Consider the following 20,194-nt stretch of genomic DNA (forward strand, 5'->3'; position numbering starts at 1 on the left):
AGGTTGAAGCACGGAACCCAAAAAAAATTTAAAGGTTGTCAATGACGTTGCAATTCTGTCAGATACGACAAAAAATTTGGAAGGGCAGTAGTAAAAGAACGAAACGGCTAGTTATACAGGAAATCAGGGTATGGTATGTTACGACGCGTCCTGAGACTTCAAGGAATACCTAATTTGATAATGGAGGTGTGTGTGTGTGTGTGTGTGTGTGTGTGTGTGTGTGTGTGTGTGTGTGTATATGTGTTCAAAACGGCTCCAAGCACTATGGGACTTAACATCGTAGGTCATCAGTCCCCTAGAACTTAGAACTACTTAAACCTAACTAACCGAAAGGACATCACACACATCCAAGCCCGAGGCAGGATTCGAACCTGCGACCGTAGCAGCAGCGCTGTTTCGAACTGAAATGCCTAGAACCGCTCGGCCACAGCGGCCGGCTGTGTGTATGTATGTGTGTGTGTGTGTGTGTGTGTGTGTGTGTGTGTGTGTGTGAGAGAGAGAGAGAGAGAGAGAGAGAGAGAGAGAGAAAGGCGGGAGGGAGGCGGGGATGAGAGGAGCGTAAAAATTGTGGAGAGAGATCAAGGCTTTACTACATTAAGCAGATGGCACGAGTTAAATGAAGAGGAAGGCAGTTGTACAGTATGTGCCAGTGCAGAGAGCTACGCAAAACACTCTTACGAGTGTAGATAACAACAACAACAACAACAACAACAACAACGTGTTAGAATATAAGTATATTCGCAAATTGAAAGTACTGACAACAAATTGTTGTTAACAGACTTCATATCTTTTTTGAGTTCCACCTTTTATGTAAGACTACAGAAAGTGCATAACTAAGAAGACGTTGTTGAATGATCCTGCTGCGTTTACATAACTAAAACTTCCCTGCAGCGGTCACCTGTGTACGAATCCATCTTCTGATAAAAGAAAAAAAAATGTTGACCACTACAGCTCTCGCCTAAGATGCAAAGACGTCGGAGATGGTCGGTAGAAGAAACCCCAACGATACGCTCCGCGTTCAGCCTTACAGTTAGACGCAGGAAAAACTTGCAGCCGACCAGAGCCCGGAATGCGGTCCGGCTAGGCACGACTTGATCGTTATTCCCGCAGTGGTCAAAGGGGAAACCACGAGCACACACAGCGCCGCCGTCGCCGTTTCATTTCACGCGTGGCCACTCCTGCTGCGATTATCAGCTCTGGCTGGCCTCGCCCTAAGAGAGAACACTGCACACATGAGCTTATGTGCGGCACGCTCACTTCCGATATGATGTACACCTCTTCTCTTCTCTTCTCAGCGATCACAGGCCCTGTACACCACGCGCTGCATCAACGATCTGCTTCCACCGCCTTCTCTCTCTCGCAGCCTCTCTCCACCCTGTGGAAATTCCTAATGCTGCGATGTCATTCTCTGTGTCATCTTTCCACCTTGTACGGGGTCGGCCCAATGGTCTTGTTGCCTGGAGAGTTCCTTCAAATGCGTTCTTGGTGATTCTGTTGTTTTCCATTCTAGCCACATTTCCAGCCCTTTGAGGTGAGAAAAGTCATGGGTAGCGGTTTCCACATACACAGATAGCAGTAGTATCGCGTACGCGAGGTACAAAAGGGCAGTGCATTGAACGGGCTGTCGTTTTTACTCAGGCCATTCACGTGAAAAGGCTCATGGCGGGATTGTGGCCCCAAGTCGGGAATCAACAGGACGAGGAATAGTAGTTGGAGCTAGACGCATGGGACAATCCATTTCCGAAAAGCCCTAGGGAATTCAATATTTCAAGATCCACAATGTCAAGAGTGTACCGAGAATACCAATTTCCAGGCGTTATCAAATGGTTCAAATGGCTCTAAGCACTATGGGACTTAACATCTGAGGTCATCAGTTCCCTAGACTTAGAACTACTTAAACCTAACTAACCTAAGGAAATCACACAGGCAGGATTCGAACCTGCGACGTAGCAGCAGCGCGGTTCCGGACTGAAGCGCCTAGAATCGCTCGGCCACAGCACTTCAGTCTAGAGACTGATTTTAGAATCACATGAAGAAATTCGGACTAGAGACCGCAGTAATCAGCTTCCGTTATTTTCTGACGTTTCTGTTGTTAGGCATGACGTTGCGTTTTGCGCAACATTTGTATAATATATGAAGGCTATTTCGAACCGCTCGGCCACAGCGGCCGGCTTCAGGCGTTACTTCTCACCACGGACAACGCAGCAGCCAACGGTCGTCGCTTAATGACCAAGAACAGCGGCGTTCGTGTAATCAGTATTAACAGACAAACGACACTGCGAGAAATAATCTTAGAAATTAATGTGGGATATACGACGAACGTATCTGTTAGGAGAGACATTACCCTGCTGAACTACCTTTCAACTAAATCAGTTTATCATTACTAGTCAGTTTATCATTATATAGGTCCAAATTTTTCAAACCGACTACCCGTGTACGAAAGGTTGTTTCATAGATTAATGTACACCTTGCACTTTCTGGTTTCCATACAAAGGGCTCACATTATAAATTGAAGTTATAATTTAAATCTAGTACCTATCTGCTCACAGAAAATTACAGGCCTTTCTGTCTACAATCCGTATTTTCTAATGTCACTGCATACTTAATTTAAAATATAACAGAACGCAGCAAAAATGATTAACGGAGTAATACCTGCTGTAACTGTCAAAACTGGATCATCTGTTTCGTAATACTTGTTTAATAAATATGTAATTCTCCATATCTTACGGAAATGTTACAAAGTACACTGTAAACCACTGTTAACTTCTCTATCGCCACAAAACAAGGAGAACTTGGATAACAAATAAATGTCGCGTGAGTAGGGCCACCCGTCGGATAGACCGTTCGCTGGGTCCAAGTCAATCGATTTGACACCACTTCGGCGACTTGTGCGTCGATGAGCATGAAATGATGATGATGATTAAGCCAACACAACACCCAGTCCCTGAGCGGAGAAAATCTCCGACCCAGCCGGGAATCGAAGCCTGGCCCTTAGGATTAGCATTCTGTCGCGCTAACCACTCAGCTACCAGGGGCGGACGGAGAACTTGGATGAACAAGCTTTATTGCAAACATAAACATTTTTGCCCTAAGCACGAGGCAAGCACGATTCCGGAAGAAATTCAATTGTGCAGCTTACAAAACCAAACACACCTCTCCCGCTTTCAGAACAACTGCACAATTGTCGCATAAAATACGGCGGCTAATAGTACGCCCCGGCACCGCAGGGAGAGCTGAATGACGTTACCACAGCCTCTTCGTATTCTCTCTCTCTTCATACTTACCCCATTCCACAACCGACTCATTCGAAGCAGAAACTCGAGGAGGAGGGGGGGGGGGGGGGGAGGTTGAAACAAAATGTCTAAATGTCTCACGACATTTGTTCTCAAAATTCCCTGAGATTTTCCCGTCTTTTCCAGTAACATCCCTGAAAATTCGAGGTTTTTACAGACAAATCGCCACCCTGAGGACGAAGACAGTGCGGATATTTTCAAATTTTTGGTGTTTGATAGAGAATTAACACGACAAGATGACCGAGAACAGTCAATACAACAAATACGTTTTGAAAAAATCAAGGAAGTTTTATAAGCCCTCTGCTGTTTACAATTTAAAATAAACGACTTAGGAGACAATCTGAGCAGCCCTCTTAAAACTCTGTGTAAGAAAACGATGTCATTTACAGTATAGTAAAGTCAACACACAACCAAAAGGAGTCTGAAAATGATTTACACAAGGTATCTGCTTGATGCGAAAAGTGGCTGTCAACCCTGAACATTAAAAAACGTGACATCCTCATATTAATTCTAAAAAAATTCAAATTGATTAAATTCTGTTAAATTTCTGTTACACGATAAATCACGCGAGTTTAAGGCTGTCGATTCAACTATATATACAGGGATTAAAACTACGAACAACTTTAACTGGAACCATAATGTAAAAAAGTTGTAGGGAAGGCGAACCAAAGGCTGCGGTTTTTTGGCAGAACACTTAGAAGATGCAACAGGTCTACTAGAGAGACAGCCTACACTACGCTTGTCCGTCATCTCCTGGACTATTGCTGCATGATATAGAATCCTTACCAGATACTACTGACAGAGGACACCGAAAATTTCAAAGAAGTGCAGCTCGTTTTATATTATCGAGAAATAGGTGCGAAAATGTCACGGATTTGATGACCGATTTTGCGTGGCAATAATTAAAACGAAGGCGTTTTTCAATGGGGCAAGATCGTTTCAGGAAACTTCAATCACCGACTTTCTCCATCGAATGCGAAAATATTTTATTGCCTCCCACCTGCCTTGGGAGTAATGCCCATACTGATAACATAAAGAGCAACCAGAGGTCGCACGGAAATACTTTACACGTGCTAGTCGAGGGTCGAAAGTTCGAGAAACAGTATGAAAATGGCATTATCAACCCTTTGCCAAGCACTTAAATGTGAACTGGAGAACTGTTATGTACATGTGCATATTGAAAGTTTTCGTAGCTACAACTGACTGTCGACAAGCTGTGCTACCTTGCTTTCTGACAAGGGGACCGTAAAAACTCATCACCGATTTCGTCCAAATTTATGGTATATGTAGCGCTTGGCCACAAACTAAAGAGACAGAAAATGGAGCTCCAGTAGAAATAAAAAAAGTAATTTTAGCGCGTTTCGAGTGAGGTATGAGACATTTATGTTAGCGCATTCATCAGGCAGCAGTTGCTGCAGCGGGAAGAGCACAGAACGGTAATCAGAGTCTCAATGCGGAAACTTTTTTATTTTCGATTTTTACGTTAATTACACTGCAAGTAAACCGAATAATGCTCAGTATGTCGTGTCTATTAATATTATCGTAAAAAGAAATGCAAAGGAAAGTTTGGGACTACAAATAGGGATCCTAATAAAGAATTAGGTTCTGTAACTACTTTAAGGTGTTTTACACACGCTGGGGTAACATTCATCGTAAAGAAAATGGAAGGAGTAATTTTTCTGGCTTCTTGCACACATTATAACTGCCGCATTTTTACAATTACGTCGTTGTTTTAAAAGACTCACAGAATGTTCTCCCTCATCGCACAGTTTGGCAGTAGACCACGCGTAACGCATGGCTGGTGATGTACTATGGGACGCATATTGATGCAGTTTTGTTCAGATGTGATTTCTCTTTCTCTCTCTGAAAGAGATTACAGCAATTTTGAATCTATATGACCAGTCTTTAGCTGCCAATAAATTGGACATCGCAGGGTTGGACTAGCGTAGTTTATTTTTTTCTTTCTTTCTTTTTCTTTTTTTTCCTTTTTTTTTTGGAAGGGGGGAGGGTACTTTAATAAAGTACGACTGGAATCCCTCTTCATCTTGACAAATCTCGTCGTATAGTTGTGAATTTCTTTGTCGTCCCCATGGGTTAATTAACAGGAGAAATTCTTTCTCCTGCACGTAGGGTTTCATGACACAAATACAATTTATGGAGCACTAGCTTAGCGTCCGCTGCTTCGCCCGCTTAGACTGTGTGATCTGCAGTTTCTTTTGTTGTTATTTAATTGAATTTTTATCTTGTTCACAAATCGCAACACTTTCTAAGCTTTTCACGCTAATTAAGGTTATATAATCATGTTTTTTTCCGAGACTACTTCTGAGCAAAAACTAATTCTGGTAGTTGGAGTCCAAAGTTATTGCTAATCAAGCCTTTTGTGTTCTTGTGGATACACTTCCATAGCAACTTCCATACCATCACAAATATTTTTTGACATTTAAACGAGAATTGAAATGCCAATTTTCATAAAATTACGTTTTAAACTTTTTTAATGTAACGAAGTAATTTCTTAAAAATTTTCTTCCCCTCTTGCACTCTCTTACGGGTTGAATTTCTAAAAACAGAGAAGCAATGTATTTTTGTTCCTAACTGAGAAGCCAAATTTAAATTTTCATAGTTTTAGTTTTAAAAATGCTTTCTTCTTAGGACTACAACTTTGCTTCCTCCGTTTTGCAATAGACGGCCGTAGCGGCAAGTTGGTCATAGGTGTAATACAATAAGCTTATGCATCTATAAACATAATGCCATAAAATATTCGTCGATTTGTGAATGCATCATAAGGTTATTCTCGATTAAGTACGTCAACTTACGTACCCATTTCTCGCCATTTGCTGGAAGTTTTAATTTTCTGCTGTAACATGAAGAAGTCTGCGGCTGTGGCTCTTAAAATGTTGGGTAAGACCAATGGTGAGGGAACTATTAGTGGAAGAACGTGCAGAGAATATTTTCAACGCCTTAAGAACTATGATTATGATGTCGAAGACCGGCATGGCTGTGGAAGACGGAACGTTTTCGTAACTACTGAAACAGACGAAGACAGTCACAGGACATCATTATCGAAAGCAATTGATGCTTTCGAGCCCAGAACTGAAACACAAACGGCCACACTACAGCGTTAGACACGTAAAGGTAATTTTGCAGCAGGTCAGTGCTCGACCTCATGTCGCAAAACCCGTCAAAATATACATGGAAACGTTTAAATGAGAAGTCCAATCCCTACCGCCGTATTCTCCATACGCTGCTCTCTCTACCACCTTTTTCGATCAGTGGCATACAGTCTGGCTGTCCAGCACTTCCCATCATATGAACAAGTGCGAAATTGAATCGATTCATGGATCCCCACAAAAGACGCCTAGTTCATCAGACGTGGGATTCGTATGCAGTCCGAAAGATGGGAAAATGTAGTGCCCAACGATGGGAAATACTATGAATCAAAATTTTTTGTTAGTTGTTCACAATAAAGCCCCGAACTTCGAGAAAAAAACGACGGAAACGAAGTTGTAGACCTAGTAGTAAAATATTTTCACAAAAAATCTCATCCCCTATATCACGCCCTTAGAGGTTCAATTTCCAAAAACATTGAAACTTGTATTTTTTGATTTGTAACCGAGAAGTCAAATTTGAATTTTCTTACATGTGCCTTTAAAAATACTTTAGTAGTTCTTCAATAATCACATATTTTAAAGAAAAGCTTTCACCCACTATTTCAACCCCAAGGTGTTTCGAATAAGTGGTGAAACACTTATTTCTTGATTTCTGACCCAGAAACCAAATACCAATTTTCGTAGATCTAGCTTCAAACTTGAGTTGATAGCGACATTAAAAAAAAAAAAAAAGGTCCCCCATTTTATCCGCTTAGCGTTGGAATTTCGAAAAACTCCTTCTTAAACGACACCTGTAGTATAATATCCACATCGTTTCTATGCTTGGTGCTTCTGACAGGACAATGGTCGGTCAGTCAGGACATTGCGTTTTACGTAGGCCTACAGAGAAAATTATCTCGTTTTATTTGTAGTGTCAGTAACGTATGGGGAATCAATCCCACGAGCCACGGATTACCGTTCTGTAATCTTACCTCTACGCCGACCGCTCCTTGGAAACAACGTTAACATACATGGCTGACGGCTCGTCCGACCCGTGAGAAATTGCTATTTTTTTTTTTCTAAACGCGTGGCCATTTGGCGGTCCCATTGCTGTCCGTTTTGTTTCTGGCCAGGCCGTGTATACAGCGTGTTACAAAAAGGTACGGCCAAACTTTCAGGAAACATTCCTCACACACAAATAAAGAAAAGATGTTATGTGGACATGTGTCCGGAAAGGCTTAACTTCCATGTTAGAGCTCATTTTAGTTTTGTCAGTATGTACTGTACTTCCTCGATTCACCGCCATGATTTCATACGGGATACTCTACCTGTGCTGCTAGAACATGTGCCTTTACAAGTACGACACAACATGTGGCTCATGCACGATGGAGCTCCTGCACATTTCAGTCGAAGTGTTCGTATGCTTCTCAACAACAGATTCAGTGACCTATGGATTGGTAGAGGCGGACCAATTCCATGGCCTTCACGCTCTCCTGACCTCAACACACTTGACTTTCATTTATGAGGGCATTTGAAAGCTCTTGTCTACGCAACCCCGGTACCAAATGTAGAGACTCTTCGTGGTCGTATTGTGGACGGCTGTGATACAATACGCCATTCTCCAGGGCTGCATCAGCGCATCAGGGATTCCATGCGACGGAGGGTGGATGCATGTATCCTCGCTAACGGAGGACATTTTGAACGTAAGAAAGTGTTTGAAGTCACGCTGGTACGTTCTGTTGCTGTGTGTTTCCATTCCATGATTAATGTGATTTGAAGAGAAGTAATAAAATGAGCTCTAACATGGAAAGTAAGCGTTTCCGGACACATGTCCACATAACATATTTTCTTTCTTTTTGTGTGAGGAATGTTTCCTGAAAGTTTGGCCGTACCTTTTTGTAACACCCTGTATACCACAAATGTGGACGAAATCGGTGGATGACTAGTAGGCGCGCGGTCCCCTTGTGAGAGCTGCAGTAGCCCGGCTGTCCCAGCGGCAGAGTCTAACACACGTTGCCCTCCCCGCTTACGTGACGCGCTGTGCGGCAGACGGCTTCGGCTGCTGCGGGTCGCGGCTTCGCGCTCTCGGCGGACGACAGGAAGTACGCCTGTCGCCGCCAATGGAGTGATCCCGTTCCAGGTACCGCAAGTACGCCGTCGGCGTCGGCGTCGCCGATCGGCCGCGTCGTGTCCTATCCGGACCCGCCAGCCGGCAGCAAAAAAGCAGCCGCATCTGCATACCAGTCCGCAGACTTCTGTAGCTCTAATTGAGCGCCGGTTCTCATGCTAACTGCGACATGCGTCTCTCCACTACTCGCTGAACGACCCGCAGTTTTTTGGACGGTTTTCTCATTTAAAGTTCACGTCTCGTTAGCTTAAGGGAAAACTGACAGTACACATAGACCAACTTTCATGGTGAGACACACGGCGAACGTCATTTTCAAAACTGTTCCGTTTACCAGTTGCACTCCAAGCTATTCTCATTCTTTTTCTGCCCATCAAGTGATCTGCCCTACATACAAAAAATTATCGACTGGTCCTATGACATCACTTTTAATTTCTGCAATTTACTTTCCGATATATTAATTAGGGATACGTTGGAGATGGTTGTAGCGGAACCGACAATAAAAGCAGTGTGTAGATTTGTCAGTGTTTTCATTTATATTTAAATTATTTTCTTGTAAATAATTTATGTAATCAAGGATTACAATGTGCCGGCCGGGGTGACCGAGCGGCTCTAGGCGCTACAGTCAGGAACCGCGCGACCGCTACGGTCGCAGGTTCGAATCCTTCCTCGGGCATGGATGTGTGTGCTGTCCTTAGGGTAGTTAGGTTTAAGTAGTTCTAAGTTCTAGGGGACTGATGACCTTAGCAGTTAAGTGCCATAGTGCTCAGAGTCATTTGAACCATTTGATTACAATGTAATTAACTAGCCGGCCGCTTTGGCCGAGCGGTTCTAGGCGCTTCAGTCCGGAACCGCGCTGCTGCTACGGTCGTACGTTCGAATCCTGGTCCGGGCATGGCAGTGTGTGATGCCGTTAGGTTAGTTAGGTTTAAGTAGTTCTAAGACTAGGGGACTGATGACCTCACATGTTAAGTCCCATAGTGCTTACAGCTATTTGAACCATTTGTAATGAACTATTACTCCCCCGGATGGCGAGAGCTCTACAGCACAGGCTTCCGGGAGACACCAACTAGATAAATACTGAGCTGCTAACGACGTCCCGTCTCTGGTACACACTATGCAAACACTTGTTTTCTTCCCCCGTCGGAGATTCGAGTCCTCCCTCGGGCAGGGGCGTGTGTGTTGTCCATAGCGTAAGTTAGTTTAAGTTCGATTAAGTAGGGTGTAAGATTAGGGACTGATCACCTCAGCAGTTTGGTCACATACCGTCGTCACGCTTGAACAAGGTATTTATGATAGACGCAGACAGATGGGATACACAGAATCCTTCATCGCGGGGCGATGGCGACTGCATCGGCCCACAAAATGCCGCTAACAGTGCCAAACTCGGTATACAACACCAAGCACGTAGAGAAGAAAGATAAGAAAGAAATGTTATTAACCATTACTAGATGGTATAGAATTACGTACCGAAAATTAAAATAAATAGTCATGTTGACTGATAAATTTTGTATAGCAAATTTCATTAAACGTTGAAACGAATGAAACATTTTCCTTCGACGTATCCGATTTTCGATGCTCATCAAAGATTCTTCCAGAGTTATTTGTTTTCAGATTGTTGCAGTGCAGTTGAAGCACGATGGTGAAGAAACATTCCTTTCATCTTTATAATTACTACATTCTTCATCTGCCCGATCGTGTATACCTGTTTTAAAGAAATACGTGAGATAGTCTTTAAAGTTTTAATTACCACCTCGAAAAAAATAAAGTAACAGAGTCAGTGCTTTGTTTGTATGTAAATACATATCCGCACTTCTAGTCCGCATCGAAATAATAGCGTCATAGGATGGCAGCATGCAACCTTCATTCTGTTTTGACTACCTTACGTGCTTCGCTACTCTGGCGCGATTACATTTCAATGTGTCCCACGACTGTAGGTATGTACCTGTTCAAAAAGAAAAGGTTACGTTACTATAATTTTTCGCGTGGTAAGACTTTAGGTGCATTCCTCGCAGATTTCGCCCTTTTCCTTAAATAGCACCGAGCGAGGTCGCGCAGTGGTTAGCACACTGGACTAGCATTCGGGAGGACGACGGTTCAATCCCGCGTCCGGCCATCCTGATTTAGGTTTTCCGTAATTTCCCAAAATTTCTCAAGGTAAATGCCGGGATGGTTCCTTTGAAAGGGCACAGCCGACTTCCTTCCCCGTCCTTCCCTGATCCGACGAGACCGATGACCTCGCAGTTTGGTCTCTTCCCATAAACAACCGAACACAACCCAACCTTAAACAGCTTATCTCGCAAATTTCCCCCGTTTCAGTATTTTCATCGACTTCACTGATTTAATTTCAAATTTCCCTTCTCTTAGGCTTCACTATCATTTCTGCTCAGGCCCTAGAAGCGGCGTATATATGCAGACAGCCTCACAGGCAATGTAACTGAAAAATATAATGATCGTATCACACTACAGACCTGGAGACACCTGCGGAGTTCGTCCGCTGCTGCAAGTCTTTTTATTTAATGCCATTTCAGCGATTTACGCTTCGATGAAGACAAAATAATGAGGAAACACAAACACCCAATCCACGAGACGAGAAAAACGCCGACTCGTCCTGAAACGGACCCCGGCGCTCCAAGATCTACGCTGCACTTAAAGACTGATTTCAATGACTGTTCGGGCCTCTAGCCGTCAGCTGAAAGCGGTCTCTGAGGTGTTTCTACGTACCCACATCCAGAATGTGCTTCTCTGTTCCACGTTCTTGGGGAATTCCACTAATCTTGCTAACCTGAGGCGGTTAGTAAAGATCAAAATTCCATTATGCTGGGCGGATGTAATTCTCTGGGTTTGTATACTTAAATGGGCATGACCTGCAACCGTCTAGAGCGAAATTAGAATTATATATTAATACCTTCAGCTGCTGACGGGCGGGTGAAAATGTGTGGCCCGACCGGGGCTCGAACAGACGTTCAACTGTTGAGCAACTGACCGCACAGATAAACCAAGGGGGCTACCAACGGTGTCTGCTGGAGGACCGTTCAGGGAACGTTGCTGGGGTATGGGCCTCTGCAGCAGGCGCTTTTTTCATATTCCCATGCTGACTGCTGTTCATCAGCGACGAAGGCTGGAATTTGCACGCCAGTCACGCACCTGGACGTTCACTCAGTGGCGACAGCTGGCCTATTCAGATGAACCATGTTTCATGTACCATCGGCGTGAAACGTCAGACAGCAAATACCCTGCAACCATCGTCGGAATAGTCCAGGGTGGAAGAAGGAGCGTTATGGTCTGAGGAATGTTTGCAGTGGATTCCCTGGGTTACCTGTCGTTCTAGAAGGTACAGTGGACCAATACACGTATGCATATCTCCTTTGGGATCACGTCCACCCCTACATGCAATTTGTTTCTTCGCAGCACGACGGCACCTAGCAGCAGGACAATGCAAAGTGTCATACAGCTCGCGGTGTACGTGCGTGGTTCGATGACCACCAGGATGAGCCGGGGGTGGGGGGTGTACGACACTGACTTCCGATGTTCCCTGATTTAAACTCAATCGAGAATCTGCGGGACCACGTCGTTCGAACCGTTCAAGCCGCTGGTCCTCAACCAAGAAACCTAGCGCAGCTGGCCACGACTCTGCAGTCGGCACGGCTTCACGTCCCTGTCGCTACCTTCTAGAACCTCACTAACTGTCTTCCTGCACGTCTCGCAGTAGTCCGCGCTGCAAAAGATGGGTATTGGGCTTTTGACAGATGGTCACATTACTGTGATTGGACAATGTAATATGTGTAATATGTGTGCTTAAAAGTTGATAAGTTTTGTAGTCATTTCTGTCATATGACAGGTGATTACAGATAATTACACCATAAGAATATTTCTGAGATGTACGACTAATAATGGTAAGTCCAAAATTCAGAAACATACCGTATAAGAAACAATGTATGCTAAGAATTTATCGGGCAGATCAAAAACAGAAAGAAATAGGACCTAGGCCAGGAATCGAATCTTCGAACTCGAGTACTGTAAAGCAAAACACTACCCGCTGCACTAACTGTGGAGCACATCTACATCTACGTCCATACTTCGTAAGCCACCTGACGGTGTGTGGCGGAGGGTACCTTGAGTACCTCTATCGGTTCTCCCTTCTATTCCAGTCTCGTATTGTTCCTGGAAAGAAGGATTGTCGGTATGCTTCTGTGTGGGCTCTAATCTCTCTGATTTTATCCTCATGGTCTCTTCGCGAGATATACGTAGGAGGGAGCAATATACTGCTTGGCTCTTCGGTGAAGGTATGTTCTCGAAACTTCAACAAAAGCCCGTACCGAGCTACTGAGCGTCTCTCCTGCAGAGTATTCCACTGGAGTTTATCTGTCATCTCCGTAACGCTTTCACGACTACTAAATGATCCTGTAACGAAGCGCGCTGCCCCCCGTTGGATCTTTTCTATCAACCCTATCTGGTACGGATCCCACACTGCTGAGCAGTATTCAAGCAGTGGGCGAACAAGCGTACTGTAACCTACTTCCTTTGTTTTCCGATTGCATTTCCTTAGGATTCTTCCAATGAATCTCAGTCTGGCATCTGCTTTACAGACGATCAACTTTATATGATCAATCCATTTTAAATCACTCCGAATGCGTACTCCCAGATAATTTAGGGAATTAACTGCTTCCAGTTGCTGACCTGCTATTTTGTAGCTAAATGATAAGGGATCTATCTTTCTATGTATTCGCAGCACATTACACTTGTCTACATTGAGATTCAATTGCCATTCCCTGCACCATGCGTCAATTCGCTGTAGATCCTCCTGCATTTCAGTACAATTTTCCATTGTTACAACTTCTCGATACACCACAGCATCATCTGCAAAAACCCTTAGTGAACTTCCGATGTCATTCACAAGGTCATTTATGTATATGGTGAATAGCAACGGTCCTATGACACTCCCCTGCGGCACACCTAAAATCACTCTTACTTCGGAAGACTTCTCTCCATTGAGAATGACATGCTGCGTTCTGTTATCTAGGAACTCTTCAATCCAATTACAAAATTGGTCTGATAGTCCATATGCTCTTACTTTGTTCATTAAACGACTGTGGGGAACTGTATCGAACGCCTTGCGGAAGTCAAGAAACACGGCATCTACCTGGGAACCCGTGTCTATGGCCCTCTGAGTCTCGTGGACGAATAGCGCGAGCTGGGTTTCACACGATCGTCTTTTTCGAAACCCATGCCGATTCCTACACAGTAGATTTCTAGTCTCCAGAAAAGTCATTATACTCGAACATAATATGTGTTCCAAAATTCTACAACTGATCGACGTTAGAGATATAGGTCTATAGTTCTGCACATCTGTTCGACGTCCCTTCTTGAAAACGGGGTTGACCTGTGCCCTTTTCCAATCCTTTGGAACGCTACGCTCTTCTAGTGACGTACGGTACACCGCTGCAAGAAGGGGAGAGGGGGGGAGGGGGCAAGTTCCTTCGCGTACTCTGTGTAAAATCGAACTGGTATCCCATCAGGTCCAGCGGCCTTTCCTCTTTTCAGCGATTTTAATTGTTTCTCTATCCCTCTGTCGTCTATTTCGATATCTACCATTTTATCATCTGTACGACAATCTAGAGAAGGAACTATAGTGCAGTCTTCGTCTGTGAAAGAGCTTTGGAAAAAGACATTTAGTATTTCGGTCTTTAGTCTGTCATCCTCTGTTTCAGTACCATTTTGGTCACAGAGTGTCTGGACATTTTGTTTTGATCCACCTACCGCTTTGACATAAGACCAAAATTTCTTAGGATTTTCTGCTAAGTCAGTACATAGAACATTACTTTCGAATTCATTGAACGCCTCTCACATAGCCCTCCTTACACTATATTTCGCTTCGCGTAATTTTTGTTTGTCTGCAAGGCTTTGGCTATGTTTATGTTTGCTTCCACAGCAGTTTTCTAACTCGGTTGTTGTACCACGGTGGCTCTTTTCCATCTCTTACGATCCTTCTTGGCATATACTCATCTAACGCATATTGTACGATGGTTTTGAACTTTGTCCACTGATCCTCAACACTATCTGTATTTGAGGCAAAACTTTTGTGTTGAGCCGTCAAGTACTCTGTAATCTGCTTTTTGTCACTTGTGCTAAACAGAAAAATCTTCCTACCTTTTTTAATATTTCATTTACGGCTGAAACCATCGATGCCGTAACCGCTTTATGAATTGACTCCCTGTTCTGCGTTAACTGTTTCAAATAGTTCGGGTCTGTTTGTCACCAGAAGGTCTAATGTGTTATCGCCACGAGTCGGTTCTCTGTTTAACTGCTCAAGGTAGTTTTCAGATAAAGCACTTAAAAAAATTTCACTGGATTCTTTGTCCCTGCCACCCGTTATGAACGTTTGAGTCTCCCAGTCTACATCCGGCAAATTAAAATCTCCACCCAGAACTATAACATGGTGGGGGAATCTACTCGAAATATTTTCCAAGTTATCCTTCAGGTGCTCAGCCACAACAGCTGCTGAGCCAGGGGGCCTATAGAGACATCCAATTACCATCTGAGCCTGCTTTAACAATGACCTTCACCCAGATCATTTCACATTTCGGATGTCCGTCAAGCACAGCTTCAGTATCGTGAAGGAAATTTTGTCAGAAATATTTTTGTATTGTTGGTAGATAGCGTGGTGGCGCCAGAGTCCTCGAATTTTGGTTGACTCTGTGTAATCTTTAGTTGTATTGTAATTCATTTTGACACCTGATGTCAAAATTACCGACTTAATTTCTTCCATTCGCTGTGGACGTTTGCCTACAATCAAGGTAGATCGTGCAATGTCATCAGCAGAGCCAAATTCGTCTCGTATTTCAGGAATTCTGCAACTATAGTTTACTTTTTTATTTACATCGGAAGTAGTCTTGAGACTACAGCCTCTTACATAATAGTCGTGGTCTCTGAAACCAGGTACTCTAGTCGTTGATCTCAGATGGATACACAACGAGTACCTTTGGTAGCTGGAAGCGGGTAGCGGTGCGGCCTTGGGAATGCGCTGTGAAGCGGTGCGCGGCGGGTAGGATTCCCCGCCCCCCGTGAATACATTTCACGCTACACTGGACACTGGATAGCGACCGATCATCTTCGCGATTACTAGGGCGCAGCCTCGCTGGTCGCCACCAGCGAAGCACACCGTTTTCTGCGCGTCTGACGTACATGATCACAGCCGTCGTCTGCAATCGGATGCAGAGTAACGGTAGAGGCTGGTACGGAAATTCCTGATAGCGCTTCTAAAACGTATCTTTACACAACCGAAGATATTATTAAACCCACAGGGAATTATCCTCGAAAGTAGTTATTTTTTCTTCTTCTTAATTTACTGGCTTTCGGGGTGTGCCCACACAGTCATCCCAATTGTGGAACTGTCAATTATGACGGTACGAACGTGAAGACGACACAACACCCCGTCCCCGAGCGGAGAAAATGTCCGACCCGACAGGAATTGAACCCAGGAGCCTTCTATTAGCAATTTGCCGCGCTGACCGCGCGGCTACCGACGTGGACACGAAATTACGAGGGTCGGTCAAAAAGTAATGCCCCCCTATTTTTTTTACTTAAAGAAATTAAGTTTAGTGAAAAATTTGAATTTGGCGCCATTCCTCAAACCTTCTTCTGCAATCCACTGCAGTAGTAACTTTCTGTGTCAACAGGTGGCAGCACAGCAGAAGTTTGTAAGATGGCCGACATCGATGTTCGTTTGAGACAGCGTTGTGTGATTGAATTCTTGAATGCAGAATTTGAAACGCCCATACGCATTCATGAAAGACTGAAGAAGGTGTATGGTGTTGTGACAGTGGATGTCAGCACTGTTAGACGATGGGTTCGTCGTTGTAAGGAAGCTGAAGGGCAAACACCGTTGACTGACGAAAAGCGGAGCGGCAGGCCGGTGAGTGCAGTGACTCCACACAACATTCAGCAAGTTGATGACATCATTCGTGGTGACCGTCGGGTGACTGCAGATGAAGTGTGTCGCATTATTTCTCTTAGTAAAGGCAGTGTGATCACGATTATTAAACAATTGGCGTACTCAAAAGTTTGTGCACGGTGGGTTCCAAGAATGTTAACCGATCAGAATAAAGAGGCAAGGAAAACAATAGCCTCCCAACACTTGCAGCGCTTCCGTTTGGAGGGAGATGAGTTTCTGAAAAAAATTGTGACCGGGGACGAAACATGGGTGCATTTTTTTGAACCCGAATCAAAGAGGCAGTCAATGGAGTGGCGTCACACAAGCTCGCCGAGGAAGAAAAAATTCAAAACTGTGCGATCGGCAGGGAAAGTTATGGCAACAGTTTTCTGGGATACAGAGGGTTTCATTCTGGTTGATTTTTTGGAGCAGGGATGCACAATAAATTCTGTTCAATACGTCACAACCCTCAACAAACTTAAAGAACGTCTTCAGCGAGTTCGCCCAACAAAATCAATGGCAGATGTTCTTCTTTTGCATGACAATGCAAGACCACGCACCAGTCGTCACACCTCTGACGAGATTGTCAAAATTGGATGGGAAGTTCTGCCTCATCCCCCATACAGCCCTGACCTGGCACCATCAGACTTCCATCTGTTCGGGCCAGTAAAAGAAGCACATCGTGGGATTCATTTTGAAGATGAGGAGGCCGTCAAAACATCCGTGCGTCAATGGCTTAGGAAGCAGAGCTGTGATTTTTACCGTGCTGGGATACATGCCCTTGTTCAAAGATGGACCAAAACTGTAGAGATGGGCGGAGATTACATTGAAAAATGACAAAATGATCCTCAATGTTGTGGTTTTCAACCTATGTAATTGCATTTAAATTTCCTGACAATTAAACGTAGAAAAAAAATTGGAGGCATTACTTTTTGACTGACCCTCGTAATTCGTCACAGCTTCAGCCCCCGATGGCTCATTCAGTTATCTATAGCTCGAATAACGGCTGAACCGGTCACCAGATTCCAATTGAAGGTTGCCTAGCTAACAGATACCAAGGGCAACAAATATTTAATTTCCAGTATTTCATCCAATAATTGACAGGATTTAAAAAATTTAAATGCTGTGAATATACTCATTAAATGGTGTAATCTTACGTTAAAGGATTAACAGAACAAGTCAAGGATTGAAGCTAGAAGCTATGTAGATGGCTTGAGCCAGCATAACCGACGGCGCGCAAAATACTCAGACTATATTCGTCCAGTATTTGAGAATGACAGCACTTAGCGACTTCCAACATACTTTACACATAGCTTCAAACTTTTTTTTTAATCTTTGTCACTGACATCCGCCCTTCACCCCCCCCCCCCCCCACCCCCGCTCCCAAAAATAACATAATGAATCGGAAAAAGCTTATCGCTTTCTACATTTCCGCTGCTCATGCAGTAATGTTTCATCATCAGGCTAGGTCTTTTATTTTATTACTTCTTTACCACTAACTCTATTCGACATATTTTTTGCAGACACTTTCCACTTACACCACTGAACGTATCATACACCGACGAGCCAAAAAGTTATGACCACCTGCTTCATAGCTTGTGTGTCCGACTTTGGAACGAAATACATAACTGACTCTGTGTATCGGGGACCCGACAGTTTCTTCGCGGGTCTGTGGAGATATGTGACATCAGATGTCTAAGCACAAGTCTTATAATTCCCGTAAGTAACGAGTTGCTGATTTTTGTGTACGCAGTAGTGACTCCTGATAGCGACCCAGTGGGTCCCGTAGGATTTATATCAGGCCGATTTGGTCGCTGACATCAACGTGAGTTCACCATTATGCTCCTCAAACCACTGGCTACGAGACACGGAGAATTACTCCGCTGAAAAATGACATCGCCGTCGGGGAAGACATCAAGCATGAAGGCATGGAGGTGGTTTGCAGCTGTCAGCGTGTGTTCGATTACTACCACAAGCCCCATGCAAGCGCAGGATTGTCTCCCATAGCGTAATATTGCTCCCACCACGTGGTGCACTGGACGTTTCGAGCCGCCGTTGATCTCTACGACGGCGTTTGTGGAGACGACAATCGAACTAGTGTCGTAAAAATTTGATTCACCCGAAGAGCCACTGATCGACGGTCAATACCCGATGGTCCTCTGCTCACTCCAATCGTAACTGACCATGTGTGTGGGTGTCCGCCCCGACAGCTGAGTGGTCAGCGTGACGGATTGCCGTCCTACGGGCCCGGGTTCGATTCCCGGCTGGGTCGGAGATTTTCTCCGCTCAGGGACTGGGTGTTGTGTTGTCTTCATCATCATTTCATCCCCATCCGGCGCGCAGGTGCACCAAGGCGGCCAATGACGCCAAACGCTCATTTCCATTTCATTTCCATGTCTGGGTCAACATGTGAACACCTTGGGGTGGTCTTCTGAGGAGCTCCATGTTCAACAATGTACGACGAACGGTGTGCTCTGAAGCACTTGTGCGTGCACCATCCTTGTGCTGCTTCAGCAGAGATGCCACAGACCACCATTTATTCTACTTTACAGAGCCGACAAACCTCCGAAGCCCACGTTCTGTGAAGAGTCGTGGACGTCCAACAATTTAGCTCCTAGTGGTAGTTTCACTGTTCTTGTACGTCTTTATGTAGATGCTTACGGCAGTAGCACGTGAACATTCGACCAGCTTCGCTGTTTTCGAGATACTCGTTCGAAGGCTTTGCGTAATAGTAACCTGCCTTTGTCAAAGTCGCTTATATCAATGGATTTCCCCATTTGCAGCCCATATCTTCCTTAGGGTGATGTCCCGTCCGTGTCTGCTCCACTTACATACTTCTGTTACTGCGTGACGTGCCCGCTGCACCACCACCGGTTCCAACGTCGCGGTGGGCAGAGATCACGTTTTGGCTGATTACTGTATATCACTGTACGACACATAGTTCAGAAGATACTGAGATGCGTGAAAAATTTTCTTTTGTTAAAACAGAGGTCAAATTACCCACATGTTTCAAGCTGTTTTGTATAAGGCAGTTCGATTTATTTAAAGAATTGGGACTGGAATTATTGGTTTAGTCTATCCTATGCATAACGCTTACAATTACATAAATGTACCTGTTGGCCGTCAGAGTATGTGAATGACATATAGATGGGGTGGACAAAAATATGGAAACACCAAACACAAAAGCAAATCATCATCATCTTCATCATATTGTCACCATAGACATAACACATTTTCATGCCTAATACACTGTACCAAAGTTGCTGGCATTCAAAGCACCTTCCAGTTCCTTAAAAAATGGATATATACGAGTACCAGTCTTTTATTGTGGCTAACGTTGCTGCCTCTGGATCGCGGGGTCCCGACTTCGATTCCCGGCCGGGTTGGGGAACTTCTCTGCCCGGTGACTGGGTATTTGTGTTGTCCTCATCATTCGTGACAGTGGCTAGATTGGATTGTGTAAAAACTGAACTGTGTAAAAATTGGGACTTTGTACCGGCGCTGATGACCGCATAGTTGAGCGCCCCACAAACCAAACATCAATCATCATCATCATCATCATCATCATCATCATCTTCATCCTATTATCACCATAAACATAACACATTTTCATGCCTAATACACTGTACCAAAGTTGCTGGCATTCAAAGCACCTTCCAGTTCCCTAGAAATGGATATATACGAGTACCAGTCTTTTATTGTTTTCAGGGGTATCTCATATAATTATTCCCGCAAAATAATAGCAAGTTCAGATACC

The 20,194-nt window shown here is 44.2% G+C and overlaps 1 protein-coding gene across 1 annotated transcript in view; it reads right to left on the minus strand.

The window, feature by feature from the left end:
* LOC124789966 (rhotekin-like) overlaps positions 1 to 20,194 on the minus strand; it is a 1,049,079-nt gene that overhangs the window by 756,893 nt on the left and 271,992 nt on the right. The window lies entirely within an intron of this gene.

The sequence above is a fragment of the Schistocerca piceifrons genome, chromosome 1 (genome assembly GCF_021461385.2).
Source record: "Schistocerca piceifrons isolate TAMUIC-IGC-003096 chromosome 1, iqSchPice1.1, whole genome shotgun sequence".
NCBI lineage: Eukaryota > Metazoa > Arthropoda > Insecta > Orthoptera > Acrididae > Schistocerca > Schistocerca piceifrons.